Source organism: Rhinopithecus bieti, unplaced genomic scaffold (assembly GCF_001698545.2).
Source record: "Rhinopithecus bieti isolate Rb0 unplaced genomic scaffold, ASM169854v2 scaffold_27022, whole genome shotgun sequence".
Classification (NCBI taxonomy): domain Eukaryota; kingdom Metazoa; phylum Chordata; class Mammalia; order Primates; family Cercopithecidae; genus Rhinopithecus; species Rhinopithecus bieti.
In genome coordinates this window covers 1,076,624-1,097,068 of record NW_016812251.1, presented here as the reverse complement: position 1 = coordinate 1,097,068, position 20,445 = coordinate 1,076,624, and the positions used below count along the sequence as shown (strand labels likewise).

General features: G+C 40.8%; 1 protein-coding gene across 1 annotated transcript in view; it reads left to right on the top strand.

The window, feature by feature from the left end:
• THSD4 (thrombospondin type 1 domain containing 4) overlaps positions 1-20,445 on the top strand; it is a 386,571-nt gene that overhangs the window by 86,851 nt on the left and 279,275 nt on the right. The window lies entirely within an intron of this gene.

Genomic DNA, 20,445 nt, shown 5'->3' with positions numbered 1-20,445 from the left:
CAGCCCTTTTTTTCTCGCCATAAATTTGAATTGTTGGGTTACTTTTGAGAATGCTGAAATGGAGGCCCCCTCTCCTACTGCTTGGAGCAGTTCCAACCCTGCCCTCAAATGTAAAGACCCAGACACCAAAGTCCCTTTAACCAGAGAACAAAGCCCACAAGTAGACAGTGGCCCTTCTCAGAGCAGAGTCTGCCCCAGGAAAGGAATGGACTTTGAGCATCTTATTGTGATTAACTGGTTGTCCCCAATATTCATTCCCTCCTTCCCATCCCTTCACCCTGGCAATACCACTCTAAACTGAAATAGGATACTAAAAGTATAGTTTCTCTTTGTTAGAAACATGACACAGGAAAGAATGAAACATTCTTCCCTGTGCTCGGGGCATCTGATACCAGACAAGTCAAATAGGACCTGCTCAAATTCTGCTAGGTCATGACAACTGCAGACTGCAGACACTGTAAAGGATTAAAATAAGGGTCAATATTATTATCTTTGTAACATAAAAGAATTTGGATTTAGAAACCTCCCATGTGGGCTGTAGAGGAGAAAGTCTAAAACCTCTTAATCCCAGGTAAAAACTGTTTTACAAACACATGCCACTGTCCCCAGAAACTCTCCCAAGCACCGTGTCCTTTTGTTTTTAGTAACTCCATGAGGCTTCACTTCAGGAAAAGACCATGCATCTCATTTAAGCCCATGGTAGAATCACTAGAGGGACTGGTTAGAACTTCAGGCTTTGGCAGTGTTCAGGACAGGGCCTTCCCCTGCTTACATTCTGGAGGAGCAGCCACAGTTCATGCCAGTCTCTTCCCTACACAGTAAACCACCAGCACAGGCACTGGTCTGCCTGCTAGCAGAAGTTTCTCCCTTAGAGGAAGGGATGGATTTAGCTAAATACCATCCTTTGATTTCTTAAGTTACAGATCGGTTTGGAACATCACTTGTTCTAGGTGAATCTGAGATGTTCTTCGAGCTGAGCTGAGATAATCTAAGGATGTGTAATTGTACCTGTCACTTACCTGAACTACAGCTTTTGCATGCTAATGTTTCTTCATGGTACAACAAAATTCATGTTTCATATTCAAAGTTGATTTAGTGTACAATAGAAAGCAGTTGGGATGAATTATTATGTTACTGAAATTTAGAATCGGCTTCATAAACAGAAGATTCCAAGATAATCATGGCCTATAGTCCCAAAGGTAGTTTTCTTTTTTCTTTCACTTGAAAGAAGTCTGTGTATGGGCAGTGAGGATCCTAAGTTCCTCAGTCTTTTTGTTCTATCACTGCCAGCTTGCAGCTTCCATCCAGGTTGCCTCCAGGCCCAAGGTGGCTGCTGGAGCTCCTGTCAACAGAACCACATTCCAGGCAGCAAGGTGAAGAAAGAGGAGAAAGGCAAAAAGTACGTTACTGCCTGTTCCCCTCTTAAGGACCTTTCCCAGAAACTTACCCTATAGCTTCTACTGACATCTCATTGGACACCTCTAGGTACAAGAAAGGGTGGAAACTATAGTCATCTAACCAGGCACAATGATGCTTAGAATAAAGCTAGGGTTCTGTCCTTAGGAAGAAGGGGAGAATGAGTCTGAGGAAGTGACTCAGTCTCTACCATAAGCAATATTAAAGAAAGGAAAAGACTGTGACATGGCTCCTACCTTCTTTCCAGCTAAAAATGGAAAGAAGGTAGCAGCCATGCCACAGGTTTGGTAGCAGCTAAAAATGAAATAAACAACTCCTGGAGCATTTGCTGGAAACTTTGGGCTCTGAGTAGGGTGATGAGTTAATTACCAGCCAGAGAGAAGGAAATACATAACAGTGGGCATGCTGCAGACTTCACCATCCAAGAAATAAGAACACCAGCACTGCCATTGCATTCCAACCACCAAAGAGTATTTTGCCAAAGAAAGGATGTTGTGCAGTTTCTAAAATTGTTGCACCCAAAATGAAACCTTTCTGCGATGTTAATACGGTTATACAAATTTGAATGTTTTCCAAAATGCTGTGTTAGTAAGAGAAGGGGAATATGGCTATGTATCTGAAAGGTATATATGTGGCCGGGTGCGGTGGCTCATGCCTGTAATCCCAGCACTCTGGGAGGCTGACACAGGCAGATCACTTGAGGTCAGGAGTTCGAGACCAGCCTGGCCAAGGTGGCAATACCCTGTCTCTACTAAAAAATACAAAAGTTAGCTGGGTGTGATGGTGCGTGCCTGAAGTCCCAGCTACTCAGGAAGCTGAGGTAGGAGAATCACTTGAGCCTGGAAGGCAGAGATTGCAGTGAGCCAACATCACGCTACTGCATACCAGCCTGGGTGACAGAGCAAGACTCCATCTCAAAAAAAAAAAAAAAAAAAGGTATATATGTGTGTGAAATAATATATATACACACATATGAATAATATATNCAATGGGAGCATGAAGAAGTGAGTTTGACCTCCAGGAACCCTCTGTCCTGTCTGCTCGTCCTGCTGTATACAGTGGTCAACATGGAAGAAGGTACAACAAACCTATTTAGGCAAGGGCACCAGGGCTTAGCCCCCTCAGGAATAATGGTCTAGGTCACCCTACCAGTAAAGAATGCCTGCCACCAAAGGTGTGGGCGGAGGGCAAAGGAAACATGGAATAAATGAGGAGGGAGATCACACATCCTAACCACAACCATATAGAGCCTATATGTTCTTCCTTGCAGTGCCATGGGTATAAATATATATTTTTAATAAATTTATTTTGTAGTGCCTACTTCTTTGTTCAAGGAGTCCTGTCTACAGAGATGAAGTTTAATCTTTTCAGATCGACTTGCCCTGTGGAAAAGCATTACTTGCCAAGCTAGCGTCACTGGATTGTATAGGTCCCCAGACCACTGTAGTCTCTCTTCAAATTTTTTTTTCCTGTTTATCAGCATAAAGTTTTCAGTCATTGAATATAACCACTGGGCTGTAAAGATTTCTCATAATGTATTTTAAATGTCATTGTTTAGAAAAATATATGGGTTTGATGCCCTGAATTAAAATATTGCTTTGGGATCATTAAATTCATATCATTTACAGGTAGAACGTCTGGTGTTTGCTAATAGGATTTTCGAAGTGGGGAATTAAATATGTTTGAGTTAAAATGACAAGGGGAGGGTGGGTTATAGGTGATTCTCATAATGATTTAGGCACTTATCCTAACTGGGGTGGCATGAAGCCAACATGGGTTGGTGATAGAAATCTAATACTCACTCGAATTTAATGATTAAGTAATTTTTAACCAACAGAAACACTGCTGTTGGATTATATTCCTCAAAACAATATTAAATTTTGTAACACTTTCTAATCAGAAAGAATCCATGGGAATAATCCATATAGTATTGTAATTTATCATGCTTTAAGAGGGGAATAACTCATGCTTCTTGAGAAAGCTGATTATTTCTCGCCTAATTAAATGCTAACATTTAGGGTCCATTGCAAGTTGAAACCCACAAAACGTTCCTGCTGTGTAAAGTGCCTGAAATGTGTTTTTAAATATTTTGCATTTTTTCACCCCGGTTGTGCTTGGGTGTTGATAAATGTCTTGCTGATAGTAGTTAGGAAACAGTGCTTTATTATTTTTCTGTTTTTTAAATACAAATCCCATGACTGCCTCTCCTAACACTCTTCCTCCTTACAGAATCATAGCTTCTGTCGGTCTGGAGTCATACCTTCCTCCACTCCCATGCCCACCCTCCATCCAGGCTTCACCACTGGCTCCTAAACATTGCAGTATTCATCCTTGCTGCCCTCTCTGCCTCTGGTTTCTGCCTTTTGCATGGATCCTGCATACTGCAACCAGGTTAATTTTGTTTTGTTTTGTTTTTCCTGAAACAGGGTCTCACTTTGTCACCCAGGCTGGATAGCAGTGGCATTATCATGGCTCACTGCAGCCTCACCCTGCTGGGCTAGAACAATCCTCCTACCTCAGCCTCCCAAGTAGCTGGGACCACAGGCACACACCACCACACTGTATTTTTTTGTGTGTATTTTTTGTAGAGATGGGGTTTTGCCATGTTGCCCAGGCTGGTCTTGAACTCCTGAACTCAAGCAATCCACCTGCCTTGACCTCCCAAAGTGCTGGGATTACAGGTATGAGCCACCACACCTGGCACAGGTCAGTCTTACAAGGTGACCTTGGGTGGGTCATCTAATCCCCAAGCTCAAGAACCCTCATTAGAATTGATGACAAATCAATTCTAAGTGCTGTAGCTTGGCATTGATCAGATGGGTCCTACCTTTCCCACCTTTTCTCTCATTATTTCCAAAGACAGACCCTTCACTCTGGGCTAATTGATGCAACTCCTGGTCCCCAGTTGCTACCCTCCCATTGCAGTTTTGCTTCATGCTCTCCTCTCTGCCAGCAGCACCTCCTTCCTCCAAGGCCCAGGAGGAAGGCTCTCTCTTCTTGCCCTGACTACCCAAGGAGCAGCAGTCTCTCAAACACTTGAGTTTTTGAAGCACGTATTTTCTCCAGCACATTTTTGCCATGCCACATAGGATACCACGTACTATATTTTCCATACACTTATCTTCTAAGCAACTTGAGTACCATGTTTAGATATCTTAGGTGCTTGGCACAATTTTTTTTTATTATGGTAAAAAAAAACTAACATAAAATTGACCATCTTAATTTTTAAGTGTGTAGTACAATAGTGTTAATTACTGTATATGCATATCGATGTGCAGAAGATCTCTAGAACTTTTTCGTCTTCCAAAACTGAAACTCTGTTCCCATTGAACAACTCCTTGTTTCTTCCTTCTCTCAGCCCCAGGAACTACCATTCTACTCTCCGTTTCTAACAGTTTGGCTACTTTAAATGCCTCGTATAACTGGAACCGTACAGTATTTGTCTTTTGGTGCTGGCATATTTTACTTAGCACAATGCCCTTGAGCTTTATCCATTTGTAGCATATGATGAGATTTCCTCCCTTTTTTAAGGATGAATAATATTCCATTGTACGAATACACCAGTTTATCCATTCATCTATAGTTGGGTTCACATTTTAGCTTTTATGAGTCATGTAGCAGTGAACATTGGTGTGCAAATATCTCTTCAAGGTCTTGTTTTCAGTTCTTTTGGATAGATACCCAGAAGTGGAATTGTCAGATCCTGTGATAATTCAATTTTTTATTTTTGAGGAACCACCTTACTGTTTTCCATTGCAGCTGCACCATTTTACATTCCCACTAATAGTGTACAAGGGTTCCAATTTCTCCACATTCTTACCAACACTTGTTATTATTTTTTTTTTTTTTTTTTTTTTTTTTTTTTTTGTGGTAGCTTCCATACCAAATGTGAGGTGATATTTCATTGTGGTTTTGATTTGTATGTCCCTGATAATTAATTTTGAACACCTTTGCATTTGTATATGGTCTTTGAAGAAATGTCTGTTCATGTCCTGTGCCCATTTTTAAATTAGGTTTGTTGTTGTTGTTGAGTTGTAGGAGTTTTCATATATTCAGATACTAATCCCTCAGATATATCATTTGCAAATATTTTCCCCCATTTTATAGGTTGTCTTTGTCCTTTGTTTATTGTTGCCATTGCTGAGCAGAAGTTTTTAAGTTCGATATAATACCATTTGTCTATTTTGTTTTTATTGCCTGTGCTGTTCGTGTCATATTCCAAGAGATCATTGCTGAATCTAATGTCATGAAGGTTTTCCAGTCAAGTTTCTTCTAAGAGTTTTCTAGTTTCAGATAATATGTTCAGGTCTTTAATCCATTTTCAGTTAATTTTTGTATATAGTGTAAGGTAAGAGTCTAACTTCATTCTTTTGCATATGGAAATCCAGTTTTTCCAATACCATTTGTTGAAGAGACTGTTCTTTCTCCATTGTGTAACCTTGGCACCCTTGTGGAAGATCATTTGACCACATATGTGAGAATTTATTCTTGGGCTCTCTCTTCTGTTCCATTGGTCTACATGTCTGTTTTATGCCAGTACCACATTGTTCTGATTACTTAGCTTTGTAATATGTTTTGAATCCAGGAAGTGTGAGGCCTCCAGCTTTGTTCTTCTTTCTCAAGATCGTTTGGCTGTTCAGGGTCCTTTGTGGTTCCATATGAATTTTAGAATTGTTTTTGCTATTTCTGCAAAGCAATACCATTGGGATTTTGATAAAGATTACATTGACTTTGTAGATTGCTTTGGGTAGCATGGATATTCTAACAATATTAAGTCTTCTAATCCATGAACATGATATGTCTTTCCATCTAGTGCAATTCTTTATATATAAAAATAAGATTGTTGTTGGCGATGAGTGTGAAAAAAAAAATCCACCAAAGCTGTGTGTGTTTTTCTTTTAGAGAAGGCAGAAAGAGACAAAACAATTCACATATATCAGCACTTTCAGTGTATCACAGATCCATATATGATTATTTTCAGTATAAACTTGATGTAAGTGTTGGTATTCTTATTTTGCAAAGAAAGAAATTGAGACTCACATTTAATAACTTCAGTTATCAAAGGTCATGCAACTAGTACATGGCAGAAGCTGGGTATACCTCAAGTGGGTTTATCTGATTACCAAGGCTGTGTTCTATTCATTCTCATCCTCATTTCTCAATCTCCCCTCCCTTTCTGTTCTCATTTATGCTGGTATTTTCCAATTCTGCCAATGTGAGCTGTTTACTGCCTACATGCCAGGGCTAGGTAATGCCAAGGTCATTTGGAGAAGGCATTTCAACATAGCAAGGCTGAGCTGATGGAATAATCCAGTGTCCTCTGACTTAATTCTCTAAACCTTGTATCTTTTGAACAGCTAATGTTTGAAGGCAGATTTGAAGTTAAAAATGCAAATAACTCATCCCACTTTTGGATAAAATATTGTGTTCGTTTTCATCTGTGATCCATCATGACCTCTAAATTGTTTCCTACCATAAAAGACCACGAAGCAGCACACCCATTGTTTTCATTCATTCCCCCACCCTAATTTTGATTTTGGTGTCATCAAGGAGTCATCTTTTGACTTCTCTTTCCCATATCTCCCTCCTCTATTTAATGCGTGTTACATAATTTCTGCTGCCAAAGAGGAAACAAATCATGCAGAGAACACACCTATTTAACTATGTTTAAGATCTGCCCAGGAATGTGGAACATGTTTAAATATAAAACTGAGAATGAGGCCTTTGACATTGATTGATTTTAGAAATAAAGTAGAACTAATCCACAATACTGATCTCATAGAGAAATATTTTCATAAAATTCCAGAACATTTGTGGGAACTGGACCTTAATTAGAGCCCCATTGTACAGGGATAAATAGCATGGTCGTTAGAGTTGATATAGTTACTGAAAGGAATGGAGTGTAATCAGGGCAAGTCCAAGCATCTAGGTATTGGATCTGGTTAGAGATGCTTGTATATAATATAGGTTCAGCCCAGAAAGCACTTAAAAACGCCTCTCAACACTTATCACGTGTTATGAAAATGAACTAACAGTACTAAAGTTAATCAGAATTAGGGTGGGGAAGTGAATGAAAATAATGGGTGTGCTTCTTTGCGAACTTTTATGGTAGAAAACAATTTAGAGGTTATCATGGATCACCAATAAAAAGGAACACAATATTTTATCCAAAAGCAAATACTAAGGATGTTTTAACAATTAAAAAATCTGCTGAAAATCTTCTAATTTTAAATGAACTGTGTCCAATAGTAACATATCAAGTCTTATGCTTCACAAGTTAGAGAAATGAAGGAACTTTGAGAGGTGGCTGGGAACAAAGATGATTAAAGCATTGCAACATAAAAGAGGCAAAACAGCTGACTTGAAAAATAACATATCAGATCATAATATATTCTATGTATGGAATATGTACTGAATAGAAGCAGAATATCTTCTCCAGAAGATCATCTCAGGCTCCTGTACATCTTTAGGGGCAATAAAGATAGGAAATGTCTTAAGTGAGAGTTGAAGAGAGAAATCATTTTATAAATGAGGTCTTTCTGACAAATGGCCAAAATAATAAGAGTACTAAGAACTAACACTAAATGTGCTGTTACCTCAACCCTTGTATGTGCCAGGTACCACATCAGAGTCTGTCATCTTACTCAGGCAATTTGCAGTGGACTGAACTTAGATACAGTTGAATTGTATAGTGTTAAGTTGAATGAACTTAAATACAGTTCAGCACAGCACAACGTACCAATTATGTGGGTGCCATCAACCAGGAAAGTTTGAGAACCACTCAGATAGGTTCCTGTGATAGTGACTGAAGGACAATTTTAGACTGGTTGCTGAGAAGCACTCTCTGAGGACACATTTGAACTGTGATTGACATGAAGCCTTGTGAAGATCTATTGAAAAGACTATTCCAGGCAGTGGGAACAGCCATATGCAAAAACATTTGGAATGATCCTGGCATATTTGAGGACTAGAAAGAGGACCAGCATTGATGAAGCACGGAAAAATGTTGAGAGGGTGGTTGGGAAGAAGGTCAGAGGGGTAGATAGGCGTCACATCACAGCTCTGTAGGCCACAGCAAGGATGAAAGGGTTTTATTCCTCAGGGAGCATTTTCACCCAGACTCAAGTCCATACCACACTTTCCCATTGTCCCCAGCACCCCACGGCCAAGGCCTCATTACCTCACCTTAGCATGGAGCTGTCCCACCTTGGGATTCCCAGCCCACCCTTTAGAAGTCTGTCTGGTCCACAGGTGAAAAAACAAAACAAAACAAGTGTCCCATCACTGCAACATGCTGAGAAAGCCTTGACCAGCAGAATTGTATCAGTCTGGCTGGGACCCAGTTTGAGGCCAACCGGCCTTCCACATACTCAGGGAGCCACCTCAGCCCCCAGGCTGTGGTGCATCTTCAGCAAAGGGGGCCTGGACTATCCTCTCTATAGACCTCCCAACCCCTCTCCTCAGGAATGTCACTCTCCGGGATTGTTGGCCTAATGTATTGGCTCTAGGGCCAATATGCATTGAGACAGTCATAGTAAAGTCAAAAGAGTCACTGAATCCACTCCTGGAGCCAACCCTCCTAACTTTTTCAAAAGATGAAAGTTATACACAAAACAAGAAAATGGAACCTTTGTCTGTGCTATGATTTCCTCACTCAATTGACCATGAAGAATCAGTCCATACTGGCACTCTTCATGCAGATAGTCTGTGGGACTCAGTTACTCAGTACATTATGATTTTAGGGGAGCATAGCATGGTCCTAGCTTGGGGAGGGAAGTGAGAGGTGGAAAAAAATGGAAAGTGAAGGCTTTTCAAATAGCATAGCAAATCATACTTAGAGATTTAGCAAGGCTTCTGAGACCAGCCCTTTTTTTGTGATGATCAAGTCATGGAGAATTTCACCTTTGTTTATCTTGATGACTTGAGGGCTAGGACTCCAAATCACCAGCAGATCATGAAGGGTTGCTCAGGGTCTGGCCTATGATAGGGCTCTGAATATATGTTGAACAAATGCATGAGGGAATGAATGAATGCACGCATGTGGGGTTAAGGAAGCTGAGATAATTAAAGGTGAAAATAGTCACCACTGTTGATTTTATGGAGAAGAATTGATGAACAATTACAGGACCTTTTTATGAAGTCAGGTGACCTTAGAATAAAACACTTCAGAGCATAAAAGACTAAAGTCACACATTCATTTCAGAAACAAAGTATTACAAATAATTATACAAGGTGGAGAAAAGAAGAAAACGGAGCCAGTAGTTTAAAGCCACAAATACAAGGAGTTTGAGAATACTTCATTATTTGGGTTAATTTTATTAACTAACCTTTTTATTTTGAAGTAACTTAAGGTTTACAGAAAAGTTGCAAAGATAGTAGAGAGAGTTCCTGTACCCCTTAGCCAGTTTCAGTGTCCCCTAGTGTTAACATCTTGTATTACTAGGGTACATTTGTTAAAACTAAGAAACCAACCTTGGTACATTACTATTAACTAAATTCTAGATTTTCATTGGATTTCAGCAGTTTTTCCATTGCCGTCCTTTTTCTATTCCAGGAGCCAATCCAGGACCCAACATTACATTTAGTCATCATGTCTCCTTAGTCTCTTCTGGCCCGTCATAGTTTCTCAGTCTTCCCTGTATTTCATGCCCTTGACAGTTTTGAAGAGTATGGTCAGGTGTGTTGTAGAGTGTCCCTCAAAATGGGATTTTTAGATGTTTTTGTTTGTTGGACTGGGGCGATGGATTTGAGGGAAGAATACTATGTAGGTGAAGTGTCCTTATCATATCATTTCAGGGGCACATGATAGCCACATGACAGTACTGGCATATTCACCTTGATGAATTTTCTTGAGCACAGTCCTTGCCTTTATCTCAACAGATTCCCATCCTTATGCTCACCTCCCCATCCTTGCAGGATTACACTAGATGGTACAGAGATTCTTCTCTAAAATGCCCAGAACACCACACCTTTACATCTTCACTGAGACCTTGTCCCCACAATTATTCTCTTTTGCTTTAGTACCAACAATCTTTTTCTGTACAGAGGTTCATTGAGTATCTGTTTAAACATTGTCCAAGAGAGTGAATGAAACAGACATATACTTTAAAAAGACTTTCTTAGAGTTTGGGGAAGAAAATTGAAGAGCTGAAATGCAAAATTAGATATAGAAAAAGAACAAGATGGGATTTAAAAAAAAAATGGCAGGCAAAAGTAGACAGCCAAATCAAACAGGGGCAAAATTTGTGATTAAAATAGCAAATGTAAAAATGGAAAAGCAGCGGTCAAAAGCAAAAGTTAAAAAATCAAGTTGCCAACTTTAAAATAAAATCTTGCAAAAGTAGAGGAAATTCAGATGGTTCAAGTTTGTGTGGGAACAGAAACATAGATGGAAAAATAAGCTTCAAATAGGTAAGGCAAATGGTAATGAAATGCCAAATAGTACAGTTATCTGATCTTGCAACAGGGAAGTCCTATAATTTGGAAAGTGTCAGAAGCTCTTGGCGATACCCAAGTGATTCATAGCTATCAGCTCAGGCTTAGTGAAGTCTAAGAATACTAGAAAGTGGGCCGGTTCTCTTTGTATAAGCAGAAGATCCAGTTCTTTGTTTTGTTTCAAGAAGCAAACAATGAAGAAATTTGAAAAACTGTAAGAAATCCTTTAAAATTTTGAGTAATTTTGTAAAGTGGTAAAATGGTGTTTTGTTTATTTTGAGGGGAAAAAAATGCACGAACATGTTTTCTAAATGTCGTTCATGCCCACTATGTCATACTGAATGTTTTCTTTCAAAAAGAATTGATCGTGCACCTTCTGTGTTCAGGCGTGGTGTCAGGAGTTGTCCTTGCCCATAAGGAGTTTATAGTCTGCTGAGTTTATGGCCATGTTGTTCCTTAACTCCCATCTGTGGTTTTGCTGATCTAGATCTTGGGAGTCAAATATCTTTTGCCTCCAGGTTTATATTTTTTGGGTTTTTTTCCTTCTGTAATTTAGGTTGTACACCATGATGTTTAGAACAATGCATTACCTATCAGGATGAGTGATCTGTTTCAGCCTCTCCCTCCAACCTTCCCCCAGTGTTAAGTATTGGATTGTACTGACTCTCACTCTCCCTTCCCCATGTGCTATCAAGAGGAGCTTGCCATCAGCATGGTACGGAGACAGTAAATTTGTCTCCAGAGACTGGCTCTACCCTGTAAGGCCCATGCCAACCAAGGCCAGGTTGTTTGCAGGTGGCCTGCCTTGTCAAACCCCATCAGATACAAGAATGTCAACACAAGGTTATAGAAATCCATGTAATTTACACAAAACAACACATTAAACTTTCAAGTTTCTTAAAGGATCAGATGATCCCATTGTATCCCACAATTCCATTTCCACCACTTATGGCAGCCTGAAGAGCAGGTTGTCTTTCCTGGTCTGAACTGGCCCAAGGCTACTGCCGTGGCAGGACCCTTCTGTCAGCTCCATGGGGTCTGTGTTTCAGGCTTAGCTGCCCTGTGAGTTGCAGCCGTTCTGTTACAACTTGTATTACGACATTGCTTAGTTTGCAAATAACTGGTAAAAGGTAGAATGTTATCAGTGTACCGTGGAAGTTAGTTTGGTTCATCTGTAAGTTTTCCTAGGCAGGGGGAAGTGGAATAGTGGGAGCAGAAATTAAAACTTCAACAGGACAAACACACACACACACACACACACACACACACACTCTCTCTCTCTCTCTCTCTCTCTCTCTCTCTCTCTCTCTACCCAAAACTCTCAGTAAGGGGCTGCATAGGCAGGAGCCTTTTTAGATCTATATTAGGCAAATTTAAAATGAGCGCATGCCTGGGGCTCCCCCCAGGGGAGGTTGCTGAAGCTCCAGGACTGCAGTTGGTTGTGCTTCCTCCTGTACGCCTGTAATGGCTGCCCCACTGGCTCAGAGCTCTGTCTCACCGCCTTGCCCCAGCACCTGCAAGTCAGTGTGCCACTTTTTCGATGTTGTATGTTTTTAATATTCCCTGAGACAGACTCCAGAGTTCTGAGTTTCTTACTTGGGGTGTCAAATTATATTCCAGGAACCAATTTGGGTTTTCCTGGCTTCTGGTTAAAAAGCTGCATAGATTTTGAGTTGTTGGCTCTTAGTTCTCCCATAAACTGCACTATTTTTAGGGCACTATTTTGTAGAACACAAGATTTTTCAGGAAGTATATTGAAAGGCCTGTACTTAGTTGTGTGTTTTTTTTCAGCCACACTCAGATCTCCCCCTTCTGGTATGTTCTCAGCTGGGGACACTGTTCCCCACGTTGTCCCAAAGTTTGAAAAGTGGGGGCTGAAGAGAGGAGGGGAGTAGTCAGGCAGTTTCTAGCAGTTACCTCCCCACATTGCCACCTTGAACCTCATCTGCCTCCCTCTACACCCCAAGCTCCAGAAAGGCAAAGACCGTATCTTTGGACTCCATATCCTTTGTGCCTGGAGAAAAGCTTGGGCTTGGTGTTGGAATGTTACTTCGAGTTGTCTTTGACAAGTGTCAGAAAGCCACATGCCCTCCCCATGGAAGCAGGACCAGAATTAGACTGCAGGACTTTAGAAACAAACCCCATGGAACTCCAAGGGTTTCATTCTAACTCAACTGAGCAAATTAACCACTTCTCCAATGAGATCTTCTAATGACTTTTGTTGGGTTCTTCTCCTGCAGTTAAGGAGTAGCAAAGTCTTCACTACCAAAAAATAAAATAAAAAGTACAATGATACAGTAATGTCATTTGAAAATAATAGTGAAGGAAAAAGAGAGAAGTCTGTGATTGAGAAAGATGCTTATGTGAGTTATGAACATTGCTAAGAGGGTAGGAGGACCACTTAATGATCCAGTGAAATGGGAACTGTCTAGACAAGTAATTCAGATAGCTCATGTTGAAGCCAGTGCTTCAGGAGTTTGCGCCAGAGCCCAGCCTCAGCTCTGCCTACTGGAGTCTCAGGGCTTTGTTTTGCCCTGGGTTAAGCCACATCTCAGTTGGCCGCCAACTTTGAACAGTAAGTGGCTTACCATAAGAAGCCCAGGCTTAAGGGAATTCATCTTCTCCCTCATGCCAGTTATAGTAATGGGCAGGGAAACCTGACTCCAGCTGCCAACAGTCATTAAATGCAAAGGACTTCTTCCCCAAGTTCAGACGGTCATGGTTACCTTGGCCAGATCCTCCCTACCCAGCTTTGCCCTGCTGCCCCTCCCATATCCCCAGAGGCGAGGGCCAAAGTCACAACACTGAAAATCAGAGACTATGCCTTTCATTACCAGCTCTGCAAAGGGCCTGCGGCAGGGGGTGGGGAGCGGGTGTTGGGGGAGGTCATTTAACCTGTGTGCTTCTCAATTCCTCATTTGTAAAGTAAAGGGGGTGAGCTAGAGCATTTCCTTTTTCTTTTGAGTAGAGAAGTAAGATACATTTTCAATGTAGAATTTGTAAAACACAGAAAACTATCATGTATATGTAGTCTATTTTCAATATTATAAATATGTTGGATCCTACTTCTTCTCTTAACATTGTATGAAGCATTTCTCCATGCATTACAAAAATTCTGTGTAAGTTTTAATAGCTACCTAAAATTTTACAACTACTTGGTTTGAAAAATGCCTTCCACCTCAAACATTTTAGAATTCTTTGAGTGTGATGCAAAAAGACAAATAAAAGGATAGATTTTTTTTTTCCAAAAAAGGAAGCCTTTCTGAGAGATAGAGGGAGGAGGCAGGTGGAATCTTCAGATACCCAGTTGTAGGAACTGGGGGGGATAATTTAATCATGTTATTATTGGAAACAGTCCTCCATGGGTTTACTCACACTTCTACACGCCGTGTTGGGTATGACCAGAATATGAGGCCATGATCCCCTTTACCTGACCCATTTTTCAGGACTGTGTTTTCAGTAAGCAACATTTAGAAATGAGGGAAGGCCTACCTCCAGAATGAAGAACAGCCTTGTTTATTGCTTGCTGTGAAAGCAATGCATTCCCAAGCTCAGTATTCCTCTGGTGCATTGCAAACACACTGCACGTGCAACATCTGTCTGGACCTCTCTGCATTGCCCCTGTGGACTTGGAGACAGTGGGAACCAATTGCAAACACTGATATCCATGCTATTTGCTGTGCCATAAGTAATAAAGTCCTTTGTCTCCTCATCCAAGATTCTCTGCTAGTATCCATGAAACTGTGATAGGTTAACTGATTAGTTTGTAAGTGGAGTAAAATCAACCCCCAGACCAAATAACAGTTACATGTTAGTTACACAATGGTAGATGAGCAGCAAGGACATTTTGACTTCAAGAAGCAAAGCATCTAACTTAATTTTACACAGCTAGTGGCAGAGCTAGAAATCAAACCTGGGTCTGTTGGACTCCAAATCCCACATATTTTATTGGCTGCTTTTACCATACTGTATCTTCCAGGCAGTAGAAACCATTTGATACAAAATTAATAGAGAACCTCAAATTGACTCTTCATTTTAAAAAGTGGTGGATCCTAGGTAGGTGTTAAGTCTGAAGCTACTTTCCCCAGGAAAGTTTACCATCTGTTACCTATTTGGAGAATTTCTCTACCAAGCTGCCCAACTGGTTGATGATGAAAACATTTAAATCTGGTTATTGTAGTGTTTTATTGGCTTTGAAAAGAATTTTTTTCTCCAGCAGGCTCTAGTGCATAAATATTGTTGATGTTCTTAAAAATGAAATGAATACAGTAGGAATCATTCTAATATCCATATTGGCAGAATTTAGAAGCTTTTCATGCTGGAATGAAGAGAGGGTAATGAATAACCCTCGAACTGTGTGTCACTGCTCTACCGGGGCAAGATACATTTTATTAAAAACAGAACTTTGCCCATTGGTAGAAAGTTGTTGCACTGATAGAACACCCAACGTGCTTGCCACTGGCACTCAGCACAGTGTCTAGTAAACACTCAGTAATTGGTAGATTTTATTATGACTTGTTACTTGGTAAATGTTTTCCCCCAGTGAATGACAGCTGTTTGTTTATCCTTCACTTGTTCTGTATTTATTGAGTGCCTACTGAATGGACAAATCTATACTAGGCACTGAGGATACAGCTGCAAACAGGGCAAAAGTACCTGCCCTCATGGAGCTTATGTTCCAGAGGGGAGATTGATAATAAGTGCACGGACATAGAATATCAGTCACCATAGCTGCTCTGAAGAAAAGTTGAATAGAAGAAACAGGCTAGAGAGAAAGATGGTGTGGGTGGGCTTTTCTAGATTCTGTGATCAGGGAGGTCTTTGCTTGGTTAGGATGTCTACAGAGTGACCTGAATACAGTAGGGGAGCAAGCAGCAGGGAGATATGGCAATGCTGCTGCCTGGATTAGGACTAAGCATGAGACAGACCTGAAGACAAACCAGGTTTTCTTCGTAACCCAGCCTTTCATTCTGTTACAGACCATGGTCTCTCTACAGACCTTAACTCACTTGTAGTCTGGGGATAAACCTCGTGCTTAAAAACAGCAAGTAGAGTCTTTGGCATTGTGAAGGATAATTAAAAGTTTCATTATTTACCTCAGATTACCATCAAAGAAGTAGAGTAATTCTTTTCGTTTGAATGTGACAGTATTGCTACATGCCAGGCTCTTGTATAAGAGGAGGGGTGAGCTCGCGTTTGGCAGTGTGGTCGAGTCATGTTTTGAGAGGATGGGTGAGCTCGCGTTTGGCGGTGTGGTCGAGTGATGTTTTGTGTGAGAGGATGGGTGAGCTCACGTTTGGCGGTGTGGTCGAGTGATGTTTTGTGCGAGAGGATGGGTGAGCTCGCGTTTGGCGGTGTGGTCGAGTGATGTTTTGAGAGGATAGGTGAGCTCGCGTTTGGCGGTGTGGTCGAGTGATGTTTTGTGTGAGAGGATGGGTGAGCTTATGTTTGGTGGTATGATAAAGAGATGTTTTGCTGTAGGGGTCAAGGGGAGAAGTCTGAGTGCAGAGAAAGATAAAGAAAATGTGGCTTCTGTTTTCGGCAGAGCCAATCAAATGGAAAGGGCACCAAATAATGGGAAACAGGGAGAACAAAAAGGAAGGGGGAAGAGAGTTGGACTGTTTGGCCTGTGTGGAACTGGTAACCAGGTTGGTCTTGAGGGGCGTTTTAACAGACATTTGGTATTGGACTGAGGCAGAGTTTGGGGATGTCTCCACCAGGTTCTCTTTCTCAGATTTGGTTTAGGGGCATGAAGGAAGAATAACAGATTCTCTCCCCTGCTACTGCTAAAGTGGAGAATAACGGTGGGAGGATTCACAGACTTTTCAAAGGCCAAGGTGTTCACTCTGAATTGAACACCACAGATTTTGTTGTTGTTTTCCTTCCTCCCAGGAAAAGGAAAAGATTTATGTTCACTGCAAATATTTAAGCATTTGTTGAGTTCATTTTCACAAAAGAATTAAAATGTGGGAAAACCAAATTTCCCCCCTCCCACTGCTTTTGTTTTGGCCTTTGCTTAATTTTGTAACATTAATTCTTTGATCCTTCCAACCATAAATCATTTAAGTGACTTTGATTAAGTAACCACTTAACTTCCCAAATTCTTTGTATCATGATTGTATTTCTTGTCATATTTTATACAATTATAATGAGGTTTTACAAAGCAGGTTCAGATGCCAGCGCACCTGGGCTTCTCCTGGCACACTGTGATTTAAAGCAAGTTATTTCACCTCTCAGCGCTTAGCTTTAGCATCGATAAGAAAAGCTTGGTATTTAATACACATCCCCCACAGAGACGGTGTCAGGAATTTTATTCAGTTAGTGTTTATAAAGGATCTTTATTGGCAACCCCAGGGAGGGTGATATACGTGAATATTTTAATATGCAATGAACAATCTGCTGTTTGGGCCGTCTAGGCAATGTTATATAATGACCTATTTTTTTGGCTTCATATCCCCTACAGAGACCTTTCTCTGGCTTCTCTGTTGTTATCCCAGCAGCTAAGAAGTCAGGGGGTAACCGCCCAGGCTGAACACATGGCAAATTCTATGCCTAATGTGTTCTTCTTTAGTGTGAAGGTTCCAATGATGTCTGCACAGGCCTGGGCAGCAACTTCCAATGTTTTGAGGGTTGATGCAAATCTGTGAAATATAAAGCCTCCAGTGTAGCTCACATGTTTTCTCAAAAATGCTAGCAAATTACCCTTAATTTTGCTCACTGTACAGCTTTATTAGTAGTACTGGTTGACTCCCACTGAGATTTATGCGTTGCTGCATTGCAAAGGTTGAACCATTTCAGCCAGGCAGTGTTTTCCTGTGACCCCTGCGTTTACAATAACTGTTAAAGACGACAGTAAAACATATATAATGGACATGGTTCAAATATTTCCCACTGCTTCTGAAATGATTATTTCTCCACAAGAGCAAACGACCAGTGAAATCTGGGCTTAAGGCGAGGCAGCAAAAAAAACCACGGGTTTTTAAGTTTAAGCTAATATTTAACATAGGATAAGGACTACTGGTAAATATTGATTTATCTTCTCTCCTATTCCCCTAGGGGCTTAATCTCCCTGATCAGAACATTAAACAATTGTTTATTATTCCACCAGTATTATAAAAACAATACTAGAATTCTTTTCCTTTTTTTTTTTTTAACAAGTAAAAAGTATCCAGTATCCCAGCAGGACAGAGCAAACGCGTAAGTGTTGAGTGACACACCCGCACGAGAGCAGACCTTGTTGTAGCTCTGTTTTTTTACAGGGACCTGCCTCTTTGCCTGGTCAGGACACAGATTTTTAGCTGCAACAATACTTGAAAGAGTTCTTTTAACTCTAGCATTAGGAGGTAGCAAAAAGGATTAGTAGGAAATGATTGAGCCCACAGTGGCCACATGAGCCGTGCTGTCTGATAAGCACTTTCTGAGATGATGGCAATGTTCTATATCTGCATGGTATGGTTGTATACATGAACCACGTGTGGCTGTTGAACATTTGACATGTGGCTAGTGCAAATGGGAAACTGAATGATTCGTTTTATTTCATTTTTAATCATTTAAATGTAAATAGCCACACGTGGCTAGTGATTATTAGCACAGACTGATAGTTTCCTAAGAGTTAACCTACTTATACATTCACATATGTGCAATGAAGGACAGCTAAAATACAAGAGTGGTTCTGATGTTACCGTGAGCCCCAGCCCTGCTCACCTGGGGAGTGGCAAGTCCCAGGACTATTTGGATCTCCCTTTGTGGTTGAACTTCGTCCCTGCTTCTCTTCTGTAATCCACCTTGGCTGCTATTTTTTAAATAACAATTTTATTGCAATATAATTCATATACCATACAATTCATTTATTGAAAGTGTACAATTCAATGGTTTTTGCTATATTCCCAAGGTTAGGCAACCTTCACCACTATTAATTTTATAACATTTTCATTACCGCACACAGAAAGCCTGTACCTATTACCAATCACTCCCAAACCCTAGCACTACGTAACTGCTAATCTACTTTCTGTCTCTACAGATTTGCCTACTCTGGATATTTTATATAAATGGATATTGCCTACTCTGGATATTTTATATAGATGGTCTTTTCTGGCTGGCTTCTTTCACTTAGCACAGGATTTTCAAGGCTCACCTATGTTGTAGCACGTAACAGTACCTTATTCCTTTCTATGAAAAAATAAGATTCCATTGTGTGAATATACATTTGTTTATCCACTCACTAGCTGATGGTCATTTGAGTTGTTCCCACTTTTGGCTTTTGTCTTAGTCTGTTTAGGCTGCTGTAATGAAAGTCCCATAGACTGTGTAATTGATAAACAACAGCAATTTATTGCTTACAGTTCTGGGGGCTGGGAAGTCCAAGATCAAGGAGTGACCACATTCGGCGTCTGGTGAGGGATCACTCTGTGCTTCATAGATGATATTTTCTTGCTGCATCTTCACATGGTGAAGGGGGCAAACGAACTCTCTCTGGCCTCTTTTGTAAAGGCATTCATCCCATTCATGAGGACTCTTATGACTTAATCACCTCCCAAAGGCCCTACCTCTTAATACTATCACATTGGGGATTAGGTTTCAACATATAAATTTGGAGGTGACACAAACATTCAGACCATAACAGGTATTATAAGAAATGCTGCCTTGAGTGTTTATGTGTGATTTGACATGTGTATGTATATAAGATAACTCTATAACTTTTTGTAACTGCCAGGCTGTTACCTAAAGCAGATGCACCATTTAACATTCTCATCAGCAGTGTCTGAGAGTTCCAATTTCTCCACGTCCTCATCAGCATTTGTTATTATCTATTTGATTATAGTTGTCCTAGTAGGTGTGAGGTAGTATTTCATTGTAGGTTTGATTTGCAATTCCCTGATGTCACATTGCTCTTTGCCTTCTGTCCATTCACATTCTGATCAGGCCCATTCTGCTGGTACATTTGCTCTGGGGATGCAGTTTTGCGAGAAAACAGCAGGTTCCCTTTTAGTTGTTTCTTCAGAAATTATGGAAGTCACTTACTCTATCATTGCTTTTGTAGCACAGTTTCAAACTGACAGCTGGGGTGATTGTATCTAACCATTTTCATGCTCTTGTTAGATGTCAAAGACATTTACACTGTTCAGGGTCAGATTTCTACATAGGGATCCCTTCCCCTAAGAGCAGCCTCTGTAAGGAAAGAGTAGTATGAGTCAGTCCTAGGAAAATGCTATTTTAAATTTCCTATTACAAAAGAATTTCCTGGCCAGGCGCGGTGGCTCAAGCCTGTAATCCCAGCACTTTGGGAGGCCGAGACGGGCGGATCATGAGGTCAGGAGATCGAGACCATCCTGGCGAACACAGTGAAACCCCGTCTCTACTAAAAAATACAAAAAACTAGCCAGGCGAGGTGGCAGGCGTCTGTAGTCCCAGCTACTTGGGAGGCTGAGGCAGAAGAATGGCGTGAACCCGGGAGGTGGAGCTTGCAGTGAGCCGAGATAGCGCCACTGCACTCCAGCTTGGGTGACAGACCGAGACTCCGTCTCAAAAAAAAATTTCCCCCGAAATCTTTTCTCAAACAGGCACAAAATATTCTAAGATCACCTTCAAAGTTTA